Here is a 16788-nt window from a genome sequence, read left to right on the forward strand (position 1 = left end):
CTGGACTTGAAGGCTTCTGAGGATGTTGCTTGCTCTGCCTTCATACTCAGATCGGTCTGTCAAACTAAGTGGCCTGGCTTGTGAAGAAACCTGGGGGTGAATTATTTTGCAATGCAAATAATCAGATCATTTATTTTTCCCTCAGTTCAGGTTTCTGTGCTTTCCCCCAACCCTCTGCAGGGCCTGGCAGGCAGTGTAGTAACAGCCATCAGTAAGACAAATCCGTATTTAGCATTCCTCCATGTCCGGCACCAGTGTAAAGTACTTTATATATACAGTAGTTCATGTATTCCCCCACATACTCCTATCAGTTAGGGATGTGAGCTATATTATTATTCTTATATTTGGCTTTGCACAAATTACTTAACTTCCCTGAGCCTTAATTTTTTCATTTAAGTGGATGTGATCATTGCTACCTTAGAGAGTTTTTGTAAGAATTGTATAAGAAAATGCACATAGCAAGTGCTTAATGAATATATGTACATATTGATATATTCTGTATGATATATATTCACATATTATATAATCATATAATACATGATATATGATTAATATATTACATATATATTAGACATAATGTGTATATTATATATAGTGTATGTATGCATATGATATCAGTGTATATATGTACCTATGCAAATTAGGGGGGAATCTGGGTCCAGGAGAAAGTGTCCAGGTAGAAGCTGTGCTGTCTGCAGGCCCCTCCCTAGCAGGATAGAGGAGGGGGCTTGGGAAGCCAGCTTGGACCCTGGACAGTCGACACCAAGTGTCCCCGGGGGGCAGGGCTGCTGCTGCAGTTGTGGTATCGAGGGGGCAGAAAGCAGGCACAAGCCCTGCCTGGGGGATGCTGGCGGCACCCCCCTTCCCCATCCTGTAGCTCACAGCTGCTCTGGCTTAGCTCTGCCCCCCTCACCCGGCTAGCCTAGTGGTCCGCACACCCATGGTGCACGGGGTGACCAGCTATCACCCCTGGTACGACGGGGTGACCAATCTCTTTTTTTTTTTTTTCATTTGTCACCCTTCTACATTTCTTAAAAAGTATTTTAAAGGAAATCTCAGACATCTCTTCTTTAGTGAATCCTTGCCACTGGAGATGTGTATCTCTGTAACAGATAAGGACCTTCTTCCTTCCTTTCTTCCTCTTATTTAAAACAGTAACCACAATGCCATCATAATCTCACCTGAAATGTAAACGTTCCTTAATGTTAATACCATTCACTCGCATTTCCCTGATGGTCTCAGAAACGTCTTTTTATGGTCAGGTCTCCATAAAGCAGGGTCCTCACAAGTGCCCGTGCTGTGACTCCCAAGCTCCGTCTCATCCGTAGCAGTCACTCCCGCCTCTGTTCACACCATTTAGTTACTGAAGATTCCAGGTCGTGTGAGTTGGAGAACCCACATTCCGGACCTGGCTGGCTGCTTCAGACAACTGAAGACTTCCTGTAAGAGAAATGGAAATTGGAAACTGCGCTAAAGTACAGATCTTAAATGGTGTCATTTAACATTTTCCTCTTTTCTGCAAGGGCTGGGTCTTGATTTCTGCTGCAGCCGGGGATCCTAGGACAGGGCCTTGGCAAAGAGGTGTCAGTCAATGTGGAATAAATGGCCAAGTGAACATCCACAAGGCATCTTACAATGTACAGAGACCTTTTGCCTCGTGCTATTGGGTCCTCAAAGTAGACCTGTGACACAGGCAGGGCTGCATTTTGTGTATGCTTCTCAGTTGTACTGCTGGGACAGGCCACCAAGACGGGAGAAGCCTTTTAGCTTTCCAGGGCCTGGGGAAATCATGCCAAGCAATTGCTTAGATCAGGCAGCCCCAGGGTTAAGCCACCGCCTTCCACCTGCTCCCCCACCCCCTATGTTAACCTCTGCCTTCCTTCCTTTCCCGTCGGGGGTGCCCTGGCCAAGAAAATAGGACTCTGGCCCTAAGTCTCTCCTGGTCTGACCCCTTGGTCTTCTTGAGAAATTCGGTTAAGTCAAGCGTCTCCCTAACCAATCTCTCTGGCTGGCCAAGCACCCCCTCTCTAAGCCACAAGGCCATTTCCTAAAGCACCTGCATCTTTGCTTTTCTCTTCTTGTCTCTTGAGACGCTCTTGTTCCTTGTCTGTCTGTCGGTCTTCTCCCTCGACTGCTTCTGTTTCTCCTACATGACAGTTCTCGAGATGCCGTATTTCCTTGGGGGACACTCGAGATACTGCCCCTTTCTTTCTCAGTACGTATTAATTGAGCAGACAGTGTGGAGACGGCAGCCGGGTCGGGTCCTGCGTGGGGAATCGGAACGCCCTGGAGGCATTGGGAATTTCCTGATTGGGGCTGGGGGTAGGGGAGCCGGGGACACGAAAGAGGAAGTGATTGGTGGCATTTACGAGAACAAGTGGGAGTGGAGCAGGGCAGGAAAGAACATCTTTTTGGGGTGTGGTTCCCAGCGTCATCAATACCTGCCAGGACCTGCCCTCCTTTTGGGGGGGTCTGAGACCCCCGGAAGGAGCAGGACCTGGACCTGGACGGGCGGGGCGGGGGGTGGGGGGGCCGGGTGTGGTCAGAGGGCAGGAGCTGCCTGCTCCTTGGGCGCGGCTGCCATCTAGTGGTGAGATTTAGGTAGTGTTGCTATCTGAAGTTCAATTAGTCCTCGCCCAGCAATTGGCCTCTGGCCTGGTAATTAACACTGAACTTGACGTTGGAAAAGTCAACGTCACAATATTTGCCGATAAATACCATCTCCCGAAAGTAGTCTCCTCAGTTTCAAAATCTGAAAGAATTATCACTTTCTAGCTTATGAATAATTTAGAAGATTCATGTATTCATCGTTTCATCGAATATTTTCTGTGGATCTGTCATATGCCAGGCATGTTTTAGGGTAGGCGCTGGAAATAAAGGTGACCTCGATGAACTGTACAACTTATGTGGCAAAAGAAAGGCAACTAAACCAACAATTCCAGTCCAGAAAGAAAAATACTTCAATACAGATATGTCTGTGCTGTGCTTTGAGAATACAAAGGAGGGTCATCTTAGAGTCGTAACCGGGAAGGAAGGCAGAGGCTTCTTGAAGGAGATTATGGCTAAGATGAGCCTTGAAGGGCATATAGGAGGCAGAAAAAGAATGATGGAGAGGAGGGAAGTGGCGGAGGTGGAGGTGGAGGCGGAGAGGGGGTGATGATCAGAGGGAATGATGAGACAGAGGGAACAGACCGTAGGAACACATGAAGTTTTCCATTTCTCCTTTTATGAATTCCCCAGGCATTCAGTTGTGAATATAAGGAATTCAATCTAGAACGTGTAGAATGGGTTCTAACCAAGGATTTTTTTTTTTATTATTACTAGAATTTTGGAACTGGAAAGGATCCCAAAGAAATTATATCTAATGTGTTTAACACTTCTTCTGTTAATATTTACACTGTGTCCCAGTTTCTCCTGCTAAACTGGCAGTGCCTTCCTGTGCCTTGGGCAGTTAGGGTGGGGCCTTGGTGAAGTCTAAAGTGGACTTGTGTAATAGTCTGCCCAGGGGTTGCCCTGCTTTGGTTGGTTCCCTCATATGACCTCATCACCAAAGGAAGAATCAGGTGTATTTCTTCCTTCCCTCCCTCTCTCCCTCCTTTTCTTCCTTCCTTCTTTTTGTTTTTAATCCAACAAATAGTGGTGATACCTGCTATGTGCCAGGCTGGGCATATTGATGATTCAGAGGTGAATAAAATCTGTCCCTGCCCTCAGAGGGCTGACAGCCTAGTGGGGTAGACAGACAGGTAAATATGTGTAAACAACTGTCAACAGACATCCCCCCCATCAGGTAACAGAAGGATCTAGTCCTTTACCCTCCTCTTTCAGAAGTCATTTCCCTCTAAAATATTTGGAGAGGGAAATTTCCCCTCTCCAAATATTCGTCCCTTCCCCCTTTGCTGCTGCCGGCCTCCACTTCCCTTTGTCCCAGGTCCATCCCAGGCCTCTGGTCTGCTGCTGGTCACCCCTCAAAGTTCCACCAACACAGAGTGTGTGTGTTTCATAGGTAAATACTCCCCATTTGAGAGAACACAAGATTTCTAGGCAGGAAACCACTTAACTTTATTTTTTCCTAATTCAGTACACTTGAATGGACCGCAAGCTGGGCTAACATGGAAGGTTAAACCCTTCCCAGCGATTCTGCATTAAAAAAGGCTTCTAGAATAGAATTGGCTTTTTCTTTTGGATGCACAGTTGTATAACTTTTAACACATGTATAGATTTGTGTAACCACCACCATAATCAGGATAAAGAATAATTCCTTCACCCCAAGGTGTTCCCTCGTGCTGTCCTTTTATGGTGACTCTCTTTCCTCTGGCAATCCCTGGTTTGTTTTCCATCTCTGTAGCTTTGTCTTTTCAAGAATGTCATGTAAACAGAATCATACGGTATGTAAACTTTTGAGACTGGCTTCTGCCACTTGGCATATTGGCTACAAGAGCCATCAGAGGTGTTGCGTGCATCAATCCTTTTGTCCTTTCCGTTGCTGAGTAGTCTTCCATTGGGTAGATGTACCACTTATTCACCTGCGGAAGGGCATTTGAGTTGTTTCTAGTGTTTGGCAAATATGAGTAGAGTTGCTAGAAACATTCGTTTCTGGGTTTTTGTGTTAACAGAAGTTTTCTTTTCTCGAGGATTGGGACTCCTGAGTCATATGGTAAATGTATAATTAACTTTATAAAAGCTAAGTTGTTTTCCGGGGTGGCTCACACGTTAATGGTCTTGGGGAGATACTACGAGATACCCTGCATTTCCTACTTCTACATTAAATAATTGAAAAAAAAATCATTATTTGATTTAAACCAGTGTATTTTGGGGAAGAGGGGGTCCCTGTTACTTATAACCAAATACAGTTCCTAATTGATGCAACTTCTATGCCAGCTACTGTCCTAGGCATTGGAGAAACAAATTTGAGTGAGAAAAGGTCCCTATCCTTAAGTTCAACAGGGGTAAATGCTGGGTAGCATGTGACAGAAAAGGGACGCTTTCTCAGACAAACAAACAACAGTCAAGGTTGTATGAAGAAACTCACCAAATGGAACGTACGCCCCATGGAGCCGTGATTTTGCTCTGTTATGTCTACTGCTGTATCTCTTGTGCTTGGAACAGAATTAAAAGTATTCAAATCATATAAACTCAATGAATAAAATGGAAATAGAACATGTCTTCAAATTAAAATATCTTCTGTAGAGAGAGGATGATGATGAGGGACCTTCTTGGATTTCTGGTTGGGTTGGAGGGCAGAGCCAATGGGACAGGGCACTTAGGACCTGGGCTCAGGTGGGGACCCTCTGGAGGTGGAGGCCAGCTAGGCAGCACATCCTCTGCGGTGATCTTCGTAATTGCTTTCCGAGCATACCGGGCTTCTTGTGGCATTGATACTGGAGGCTCTGGGTGCTCAGTTTGGCTTGAGAACGCCTCTCCTGAAAGTGAGAATAGCAATTAAGGAAAGCATGGGGAGAGTATTAACCCATTTAATTAATGAGGTCACTTGATTTGCTAATAATCTCACCGAGGACTTTGAGGAGAACTGTGGCAACGGATTAAAACCCCAAAGGATGGATATTTCCTCTTTAGCCCATAAAGTCCCCATCCAGTCCTGCAAAGCCAGTCGCTGGTTTTAACTGAAATTCTCTTGTCCTTCCCACTAATTTCTCTGTGGAACTGTATGACTCAAGCCAGCCTCCCTGGCGAGGTTTTCAAAATGTATTACACAATTTCAGCCAGTGTTTGTAGCATCCTGGACCTTACATAAGAATAATGAGGGGAAGAGGAACCAAGATGGCAGAGTAGAAGGACGTGCTCTCACTCCCTCCTGTGAGAACACCAGAATCACAACTAGCTGCTGGACAATCATCGACAGGAAGACACTGGAACTCACCAAAAAAGATACCCCACATCCAAAGACAAAGGAGAAGCCACAAAGAGACAGTAGGAGGGGCGCAATCACAGTACAATCAAATCCCATAACTCCTGGGTGGGCGACTCACAAACTGGAGAACACTTATACCACAGAAGTCCACCCACTGGAGTGAAGGTTCTGAGCCCCATGTCAGGCTTCCCAAGCTGGGGGTCCGGCAATGGGAGGAGGAATTCATAGAGAATCAGACTTTGAAGCCTAGTGGGAATTGATTGCAGGACTTCGACAGGACTGGGAGAAACAGAGACTCCACTCTTGGAGGGCACACACAAAGTAGTGTGCGCATCAGGACCCAGGGGAAGGAGCAGTGACCACATAGGAGACTGAACCAGACCTACCTGCTAGTGTTGGAGGGTCTCCTGCAGAGGCGAGGAGTGGCTGTGGCTCACCGTGGGGACAAGGACACTGGCAGCAGAAGTTCTGGGAAGTACTCCTTGGCGGGAGCCCTCCTAGAGTCTGTCATTAGCCCCACCAAAGAGCCCAGGTAGGCTCCAGTGTTGGGTTGCCTCAGGCCAAACAACCAACAGGGAGAGAACTCAGCCCCACCCATCAACAGTCAAGTGGATTAAAGTTTTACTGAGCTCTGCCCACCAGAGCAACAGTCAGCTCTACCCACCACCAGTCCCTCCCATCAGGAAACTTACACAAGCCTGTTAGATAGCCTCATCCACCAGAGGGCAGACAGCAGAATCAAGAAGAACTACAATCCTGCAGCCTGTGGAACAAAAACCACATTCACAGAAGGACAGACAAGATGAAAAGGCAGAGGGCTATGTACCAGATGAAGGAACAAGATGAAACCCCAGAAAAACAACTAAATGAAGTGGGGATAGGCAACCTTCCAGAAAAAGAATTCAGAATAATGATAGTGAAGATGATCCAGGACCTTGGAAAAAGAATGGAGGCAAAGATCGAGAAGATGTAAGAAACGTTTAACAAAGACCTAGAAGAATTAAAGAACAAACAAACAGAGATGAACAATACAATAACTGAAATGAAAACTACACTAGAAGGAATCAATAGCAGAATAACTGAGGAAGAAGAACGGATAAGTGACCTGGAAGACAGAATGGTGGAATGCATTGCTGCGGAACGGAATAAAGAAAAAAGAATGAAAATAAATAAAGACAGCCTAAGAGGCCTCTGGGACAACATTAAACGCAACAACGTTCACATTATAGGGGTCCCAGAAGGAGAAGAGAGAGAGAAAGGACCTGAGAAAATATTTGAAGAGATTATACTTGAAAACTTCCCTAACGTGGGAAAGGAAATAGACACCCAAGTCCAGGAAGCGCAGTGAGTCCCATACAGGATAAACTGAAGGAGAAACACGCCGAGACACATAGTAATCAAATTGGCAAAAAAAAAGACAAAGAAAAGTTATTGAAAGCAGCAAGGGAAAAATGACAAATAACATACAAGGGAATTCCCATAAAGTTAACAGCTGATTTCTCAGCAGAAACTCTACAAGCCAGAAGGGAGTGGCATGACATACTTAAAGTGATGAAAGGGAAGAACCTACAACCAAGATTACTCTCCCAGGCAATCAAAAGCTTTACAGACAAGCAAAAGCTAAGAGAATTCAGCACCACCAAACCAGCTCTACAACAAATGCTAAAGGAACTTCTCTAAGTGGGAAACACAAGAGAAGAAAAAGACCTACAAAAACAAACCCAAAACAATTAAGAAAATGGTAATAGGAACATACATATCGGTAATTACCTTACACGTGAATGGATTAAATGCTCCAACCAAAAGACACAGGCTTGTGAATGGATATAAAAACAAAACCCATATATATACTGTCTACAAGAGACCCACTTCAGACCTAGGGACACATACAGACTGAAAGTGAGGGGATGGAAAAATATATTCCATGCAAATGGAAATCAAAAGAAAGCTGGAGTAGCTATACTCATATCAGATAAAATAGACTTTAAAATAAAGAATGTTACAAGAGACAAGGAAGGACACTACATAATGATCAAGGGATCAATCCAAGAAGAAGATATAAGAATTATAAATATATATGCACCCAACATAGGAGCACCTCAATACATAAGGCAACTGCTAACAGCTATAAAAGAGGAAATTGACAGCAACACGATAATAGTGGGGGACTTTAACACCTCACTTACACCAATGGACAGATCATCCAAAATGAAAATAAATAAGGAAACAGAAGCTTTAAATGACACAATAGACCAGATAGATTTAATTGATATTTATAGGATACTCCATCCAAAAACAGCAGATTACACTTTCTTCTCAAGTGCGCACGGAACATTCTCCAGGATAGATCACATCTTGGGTCACAAATCAAGCCTCAGTAAATTTAAGAAAATTGAAATCATATCAAGCATCTTTTCTGACCACAATGCTATGAGATTAGAAATGAATTACAGGGAAAAAAACGTAAAAAAGACAAACACATGGAGGCTAAACAATATGTTACTAAATAACCAAGAGATCACTGAAGAAATCAAAGAGGAAATAAAAAAATACCTAGAGACAAATGACAATGAAAACACGACAATCCAAAACCTATGGGATGCAGCAAAAGCAGTTCTAAGAGGGAAGTTTATAGCTATACAAGCCTACCTCAAGAAACAAGAAAAATCTCAAATAAACAATCTAACCTTACACCTAAAGGAACTAGAGAAAGAAGAACAAACAAAACCCAAAGTTAGCAGCAGGAAAGAAATCATAAAGATCAGAGCAGAAATAAATGAAATGGAAACAAAGAAAACAATAGCAAAGATCAATAAAACTAAAAGCTGGTTAGTTTATCCCTTTGAGAAGATAAACAAAATTGATAAACCGTTAGCCAGACTCATCAAGAAAAAGAGGGAGAGGACTCAAATCAATAAAATTAGAAATGAAGAAGGAGAAGTTACAACAGACACTGCAGAAATACAAAGCATCCTAAGAGACTACTACAAGCAACTCTATGACAACAAAATGGACAACCTGGAAGAAATGGACAAATTCTTAGAAAGGTATAACCTTCCAAGACTGAACCAGGAAGAAATAGAAAATATGAACAGACCAATCACAAGTAATGAAATTGATACTGTGATTAAAAATCTTCCAACAAACAAAAGTCCAGGACCAGATGGCTTCACAGGTGAATTCTATCAAACATTTAGAGAAGAGCTAACACCCATCCTTCTCAAACTCTTCCAAAAAATTGCAGAGAAAGGAACACTCCCAAACTCATTCTGTGAGGCCACCATCACCCTGATACCAAAACCAGACAAACACACTACAAAAAAAGAAAATTACAGACCAATATCACTGATGAATATAGATGCAAAAATCCTCAACAAAATACTAGCAAACAGAATCCAACAACACATTAAAAGGATCATACACCATGATCAAGTGGGATTTATCCCAGGGATGCAAGGATTCTTCAATATACGCAAATCAATCAATGTGGTACACCATATTAACAAATTGAAGAATAAAAACTATATGACCATCTCTGGGACTTCCCTGGTGGCGCAGTGGTTGGGAGTCTGCCTGCCAATGCAGGGGACACGGGTTTGAGCCCTGGTCCGGGAGGATCCCACATGCTGCGCAGCGGCTGGGCCTGTGTGCCACAGCTGCTGAAGCCCGCGTGCCTGGAGCCTGTGCTCCTCAATGGGAGAGGCCGCCGTAGTGAGAGGCCCGCACACCGCAACGGAGAGTGGCCCTCGCTCGCCGCAACGAGAGAAAGCCTGTGCACAGCAACGAGGACCCAACGCAGCCAAAAAATAAATAAATAAATTTTAAAACTATATGACCATCTCAATAGATGCAGAAAAAGCTTTTGACAAAATTCAACACCCATTTATGATAAAAACCCTCCAGAAAGTGGGCACAGAGGGAACCTACCTCAACATAATAAAGGCCATATACGACAAACCCACAGCAAACATCATTCTCAATGGTTAACAACTGAAAGCATTTCCTCTAAGATCAGGAACAAGACAAGGATATCCACTCTCACCACTATTATTCAACATAGTTTTGGAAGTCCTAGCCATGGCAATCAGAGAAGAAAAAGAAATAAAAGGAATACAAATTGGAAAAGAAGAAGTAAAACTGTCACTGTTTGCAAGCGACGTGACACTATACATAGAGAATCCTAAAGATGCCATCAGAAAACTACTAGAGCTAATCAATGAATTTGGTAAAGTTGCAGGATACAAAATTAATGCACAGAAATCTCTTGGATTCCTATACACTAATGATGAAAAATCTGAAAGAGAAATTAAGGAAACACTCCCATTTACCATTGCAACAAAAAGAATAAAATACCTAGGAGTAAACCTACCTAGGGAGACAAAAGACCTGTATGCAGAAAACTATAAGACACTGATGAAAGAAATTGAAGATGATACCAACAGATGGAGAGATATACCATGTTCTTGGTTGGAAGAATCAATATTGTGAAAATGACTATACTACCCAAAGCAATTTACAGATTCACTGCAATCCCTGTCAAATTACCAATGGCATTTTTTACAGAACTAGAACAAAAAATCTTAAAATTTGTATGGAGACACAAGAGACGCCGAATAGCCAAAGCAGTCTTGAGGGAAAAAACCAGAGCTGGAGGAATCAGACTCCCTGACTTCAGACTATACTACAAAGCTACGGTAATCAAGACAATATGGTACTGGCACAAAAACAGAAACATAGATCAATGGAACAAGATAGAAAGCCCAGAGATAAACCCACGCACCTATGGTCAACCAATCTATGACAAAGGAAGCAAGGCTATACAATGGAGAAAAGACAGTCTCTTCAATAAGTGGCACTGGGAAAACTGGACAGCTACATGTGAAAGAATGAAATTAGAACACTCCCTAACACCATACACAAAAATAAACTCAAAATGGATTTGAGACCTAAATTCCTATCTCTTAAGTGTGGGGAGGGGTGTCCAGAAAAATCCCCCCAAACCAAGCAGATTATTCACCCTTTCCATCCTCCCCCCAAATTTCTGGAATTGAGAACGAGGTAGCCGCATGGTGTGAAGACGGTGCTTGGCACACCGAGCTTTATGTGCAGAGCTGGGCCCCACCTGGGCCACGTCTGCCCGCTGCTGTCTCATGCATCCAAATCACAGTTTACCAGGACACATGGCTTCTTTTCCTGACCACCCTCCAACCCATTCCTGCCTTAGAGCTTCAGGGAAACGAGGTTAGGAACCCAGGAGGTGGGACTCGGTTGTAGCTGGATGTATTCTAGAGCAAACCCCTTAAATGGCTTCTAAAGAGCAAGAATTAAGTGGCAGTGAAGAGGTGAAATTACCACCTATTACTTCACCCATATAACTGGGTTAATAATTAAAACATAACTAGCAGGGGCCTCATCCACACGGAGTCATTATGTGCTGCTTTTTCCGACCATTGTCACAAAATATGAAAACTACATCTCATAAGGGGAGCGTTCTCAGGATTGCTTAGCAACCTCCGCTGTAATTGTCACCCGGTTTATAAGAATACGCGATTAATTATCGTGTCTTGTACCTAGAATATTATGCGTGTGGAAAAGTCATGGAGATGGGTCCTCTGCGTCTTGAAACAGATCACTCGCAGTGGGTTCACCTGGGAACTTGCAGAGTTTGTCTGCTGGGAGAGCCTTGAAACAGCCTTCATTAGAATACATAATTTCATGATAAAATCGTATGGCTTTTCCATGGAGGAAGGCATCTCTTTCTAACCATATGGCCGTTGTTGTACCGGAACAATTGCTGAACAAATCCAGGATTTCTCTACTCATTCGTGACAAGTATTTGTGTCTCATCACAATTCTAGGGAGAAGTTAGGGGTGATAACACAGAATCGATCATCAGGTTTGGGAATAAAGAGACTTGAGGTCTAATGCCAGCTCTCCTGCCACTGGCTTATGGACTTTTAGCCAAACCTTTTCTCGTTGAACCTCAGTTTCTTTCTCTGTGAAAGCCTGGGCTGGTATGCCTTTGGCTGCTGCCCACAGCTGCGAGTCAGCAAGCACAAAAGGGTACAACCATTGCAGCTATTAAACCGCATGACTTCCAGGCCATTTCTTTCACTTCCATTGTTTTAATTACCACCCTCTGCCAGTGTCCTAAGAACAGCCCTCTATTCCAGACCTATGTGTCCAACAGCCCACTGGCCACCTCCACTTGCATACGACACAGGCCAACCCAAACTCCACCTGTCCCAAACAGAATTCATCGTTCTCTGAACTGTGCCCACCCAACCCCCTTCTCTCCCAATGTCCTCCATGTTTCATCAATGACATTACTGTCCACCCAGTTGGTAAAACCATAAACCTGACGATCACCTGACATTCTTCTCCCTTAGACCTCGTGTCCAACAAATCACTGTCTTGTTAGTTGGACTTCCCCAGTACCTCTTGTTTGCTAGTTTGTTCTACAGTTTGTTAGTTGGAACTCCCCCAGTATCTCTCAAGCATTTCCCCAGCACCACAGCCACCTCTCTGACCGAAGTCCTCACCTTCTCTTACTTGGATGGGGTACCTTTCTGGTGTCTCTAATCCCACTGGAGTGCCCCTGCCATCCTTTCTCCACAGGACAGATATGGTGATCTGTCTAAATTTCAGATCTGATTATGTCTATAGTAGATGCCATTTGAGGTCTGCTGAGCCTAGGATCCAGCGTCCCCCCTTCTCCGAGACCCGCCCCGTCTCCTGGAAGGCACATTTGTATTATGACGCCTTGAGCTTCCTGGAGCTCACCCATAGGTCAGTGAATTAGGGGTAAATAATTGAATTTACCAGGCTGACTCAATTGAATTCTTTCTCCAGGCATTTTGAATTGTGACTCATAAACACCGTTGTGCCTCTCTGTATGACTGGAACTATAACTTATAACCTGAGGGCCATTGTCTACCCTGTCTTTGGAGAAACAGAGAAAGAGAAGGTGCAAACAGAGAAAGAGAAAATAACAAAGCAGACGCACAGAGAGGCATACATGACAGAGAGAGACTAACTCTTGGATTCCGGAAGAGTTTTCCAGATTCTGACTCCAGGCCCTTCCTGAGAACTATTCATGCTCTGAGATTTCATTAAATTTCTGGGAATTTATAAGAAATTCCCCTATTTCACTTGAGCTACCTTGAGCTGATTTCCATTCCTTGAAGCCAAATGGGTTTTGCTCACATCCTGGCATTATCATGTTAACACCACCCCAGACTCCCTGTGACACTAGGATACAGCCCCAGATTCCTAAGCCAGCCCAAAGGCCCTGACGGATTTTCTAGGCTTCTTCTGGCCTCTCATCCCTTTGCTTTCTGTGCTCCAGTCACCCCAGGAAACTTCCAGTTCCTGGACATGCCATCCTTTCTTGGGTCCCTGCCATGCAGTTGCCTGGGATGCCCTCAATCTCCGCTCCACGCGTCCTTCAGGTCTCAACATAAATGCCAGTTCCTCAGGAAGCCAGCTGTCTTGGCGGCCCAGGCTAGGCCTTGGCCCCTAGAGAGGAGGACCCCCTTGGCAGGTTTTGTGCAGGAGGTGATGTCTGATCTGAGCTTTGAAGGATGGACAGGAAGAGCTCATCTAAGGCACGTCTAAGAATTTAGGGACACAGATGGGGTCCTTGGTGATGAGCCCGGGCTTTCAAATCAGATGCTCCTGTAACTGTGGGACTTTGGCCGAAGTCTTACCTGAAAGGTCCAGTGAGTGTGAGGGTGAGAAGTAGCAAATGTAGAGTAGCTGGCATTACTTTGTCATTATTTGCTTTAGCTCAAAGCATCCCGCAATGCTCTGGGGCCTTGCCCAAATCATTCCAACTCTCTGAGACTCATTTTCATGATCTATGTTACTGCTTATCTTCTCTACCATATTACATTATTGTAGGGACTGCATTTTCTGAACTCTGAAACCCTAAATAAGCTTGTTGTTATTCAGATTATTATGATTAATGATTATAATCATCGGAACTCGGGGCCCACAGTGAGTTGCCCCTTCTTTCAAGAACCAGACAATCATTCTTTTCCTCTGAGAGTTAAATTGTGAAATATGCAAAGTCACCAGAAAGATACAGCACAGTTCCCAGACCAGCAACATTTGAATGTAACTTGGTTGAATAGATTAACATATTAAAAGACAGTATGTCAATCAGAGAATGAAGGGACAGAAAAAGTTGTCACAGATGCAAATGGGGCTCAACTTGGCCTGGGCAGGGAGGAGGGCAGCTCAGCCCCCAGAAACGATGCATTTCTGTTTCCAAAGATAAGGCCATCCCTAGAGTTAGCAGATGTACAGAAGATGCCAATCATTTCCTCCCTACTCCCCATGCCTTCTCAAAGATCTCGCCCAACCCGCAGCTTCGGGTGCTGCAGGCCTTTGTAGCAGGTGCCCTTGCTCCCAGCCCTGCCCTGCTATCCAGGACTGAGAGTCGGGAGTGAATACCAGACTGATATTCCAATTGAATACCTACTGGATTGAATACAATCCAATAGCAGACGAGAGCTGGTTTCTGAGTTTCTCTGTGTTCTGAGCATTTGGATCAGAGATGGGGAGACTGCATCATTTGGGTGTGGGGGGCACCAAGCTGGGAGGTTGGAAGGTCGCTGGGACAGAGACCATCACCTAGGGGTGGCCATGCTGCAGCCTTGTCCAAACAGAGGGGTGAGCAACTAAGTGTCTGCCAGAAGAGAAGAATAAATAAGATATGTGTAGAAAAGCGGTGGGGAGGGGAAGGGAGGAGAGAGAGATCTGCTGATTTTTCTTGTTCCTTAAGTCTCACTCTGCTTCTAAATGACATTCCTTTTTAACAAGCTTCAGTGAGTAGGGATATGTAACCAAACCATTCCTAACGAGGATGAAATTTTAGACAACAGACTGGACTATTTCAGTTTGCCTTGGCAAGATCATCTTACTGTGAGTGAGAGGATAATCAGTCAGGCTATCTCGGGCAGACACGGTCAAGGGGGGATTTGAGCCGGGAGGTGGCCTCTAGGAGTTGTGGCCTGCACCGTGAAAGCTGGCACCTTCTTGCGTGATAACTTGGTTTCCATGTGCTGTATTAGTTTTCTGTTGCTGCTGAAGCAGATTACCACACTTAGTGGTGCAAAACAATATAATTTTATTACCTGTAGTTCTGAAGGTTGGAAATTCAAGTTGACGTGGGTCTCACTGAGCTAAGATCAAGGGGTGGGCTGGGCTGTATTCCTTCTGGCGGCTCTAGGAAGGAATCCATTTCCTTGTCCTTTTCTGTCTTCTGGAGGTGCCCACGTTCCTTGTCTCCTGGCTTCTTTCTTCATCTTCAAAGCCAGCAAGATAGGAGCTTTCTGACGCTGCTTCTGTTGTCATCTCTCTGTCCCCGACTCTCTCTTCTACATCCCTCTGTCACTTCTGAGGCCTCTTGTGACTGCATTGGGTCCACCTGGATAAGTCAGGCTAATTCCCCATCTCAAGGCCAGCTGACTAGTAACCTTAGTTCCTCTTTTCCATGGAACCTAGAAATTCACAGGTTCTAGGGATTAGGGCATGGACATCTTTCTGCCTACCAGGTGTAGCTTGACAAAATGAAGACAAAGGACAAAATATTGACATATAACATTCTTTGAAAATACTCATTTCAGGTTAGGAAACTTTGGTGCTAAATGAGTAAACTTGTAAATTTTCTTTCTCTGATGGGCACGGAAAGATCTTCTGAATCTGTGCTTTAGTGAATAGAGTACGGACTTTCCAGTTCTCCAGGCTTGGGTTCCATCCTACCAGGTCTGTATTTAAGTTCTCTGTATTTCAGTTTCCTTCTCCATAAAATACAGGTAATAATAGTACTGTTTGGAGGATTACGTGAAATCAAATATGTTTTTTTAAAACTTGATAAATGCCTATTTTCTTGCTTTTCCTCCTTACGCTTCCTTCTTTCCTTTTCCTGTCCTTCCAGATCTTGATCGCTTGGAACCATGAAGCGAATACACCACGAATGCTTCTAAGTGAGGGGCGGGGGGTGCTTACTATGTCTTGCCAGCAGAAGTACACTCATGCCAGGAGTCAGAAATGCGCCTTACGCCATGATGACAGTCCGTAATCTTTTCTTGCTTCTTCTCCCCCATATTTTGGGTCTCTTTGTCTCTTAAAGTGGGAACCGCCCCAGGTTTCTTGCTGTCTTTCTTTTCTCACCGCATAAAATGATAAGGGTTGGGAGCCAAGTGCAGGAAGATGGAGGTTGCCAAGGAGGAGCTGCCAGGACAGTGGTTTTCAGGGCCCGAGTGATGGGAGGAACTGGAGATTTCCCAGTGGACTTCATCCCGGCCATGACCTACAGCAAGCTGTGTCCCTGTCCCTTTGAGCAGCTTCTTATTCCTTTAAAGGATTCGCTGTCTACAAAGGTGGGTGAGCTCTGGGCACGGTCGTGACCACAGTCCTGGGCTTCTGGTGGAAACATTTTTTTTTCCTTTGATGTTTGAAGGAGCTTGGGAGCCTTCCCCTCCTCGCCCTAGAGATTCGGGATGGAATTAAGTGAAGGGCTGCTGAGCTTGTGTGTAGCAGGAAGACTCCATCTGGCTGGATTTAAATGATGCCCCTGTGGAGATGCAGCCAGTTCGGATATCAGACACTCTTTGCAAAACGTTCTAGAAAGCGACTCCTGTTTTCGCTGAAAAAGCAGTCTGCTAATTGGGAAGTATGGTCTGTTTCTGATTTTCTTTTCCTTTCAGTTTCAGACACGGCACCTATGTAACCTCACTGTCGGCTCACAAAACATCTTCACGTACATTAGCACTCTTCTTTGACTCTTGTGTTTCCAGTGGACTCTCAGAGTCAGACAGGCCAATGCAGAAATCCCAGCTCTCCCAAAACTAGTAGTTACTTAACCTGGGTTTCAGTTTTCTCAGCTATAAAACAGGCGTGCTAATAGTTAT

At 44.4% G+C, this 16788-nt stretch overlaps 1 protein-coding gene across 1 annotated transcript in view; it reads left to right on the forward strand.

Annotated features, from left to right (window-relative positions):
• Positions 1 to 16788, forward strand: part of ADPRM (ADP-ribose/CDP-alcohol diphosphatase, manganese dependent) — a 386060-nt gene that overhangs the window by 122988 nt on the left and 246284 nt on the right. The gene's annotated exons all lie outside the window — the stretch shown is intronic.

This window comes from Balaenoptera physalus (assembly GCF_965194825.1).
Source record: "Balaenoptera physalus genome assembly, chromosome: 20".
NCBI classification, from domain to species: Eukaryota; Metazoa; Chordata; class Mammalia; order Artiodactyla; family Balaenopteridae; genus Balaenoptera; species Balaenoptera physalus.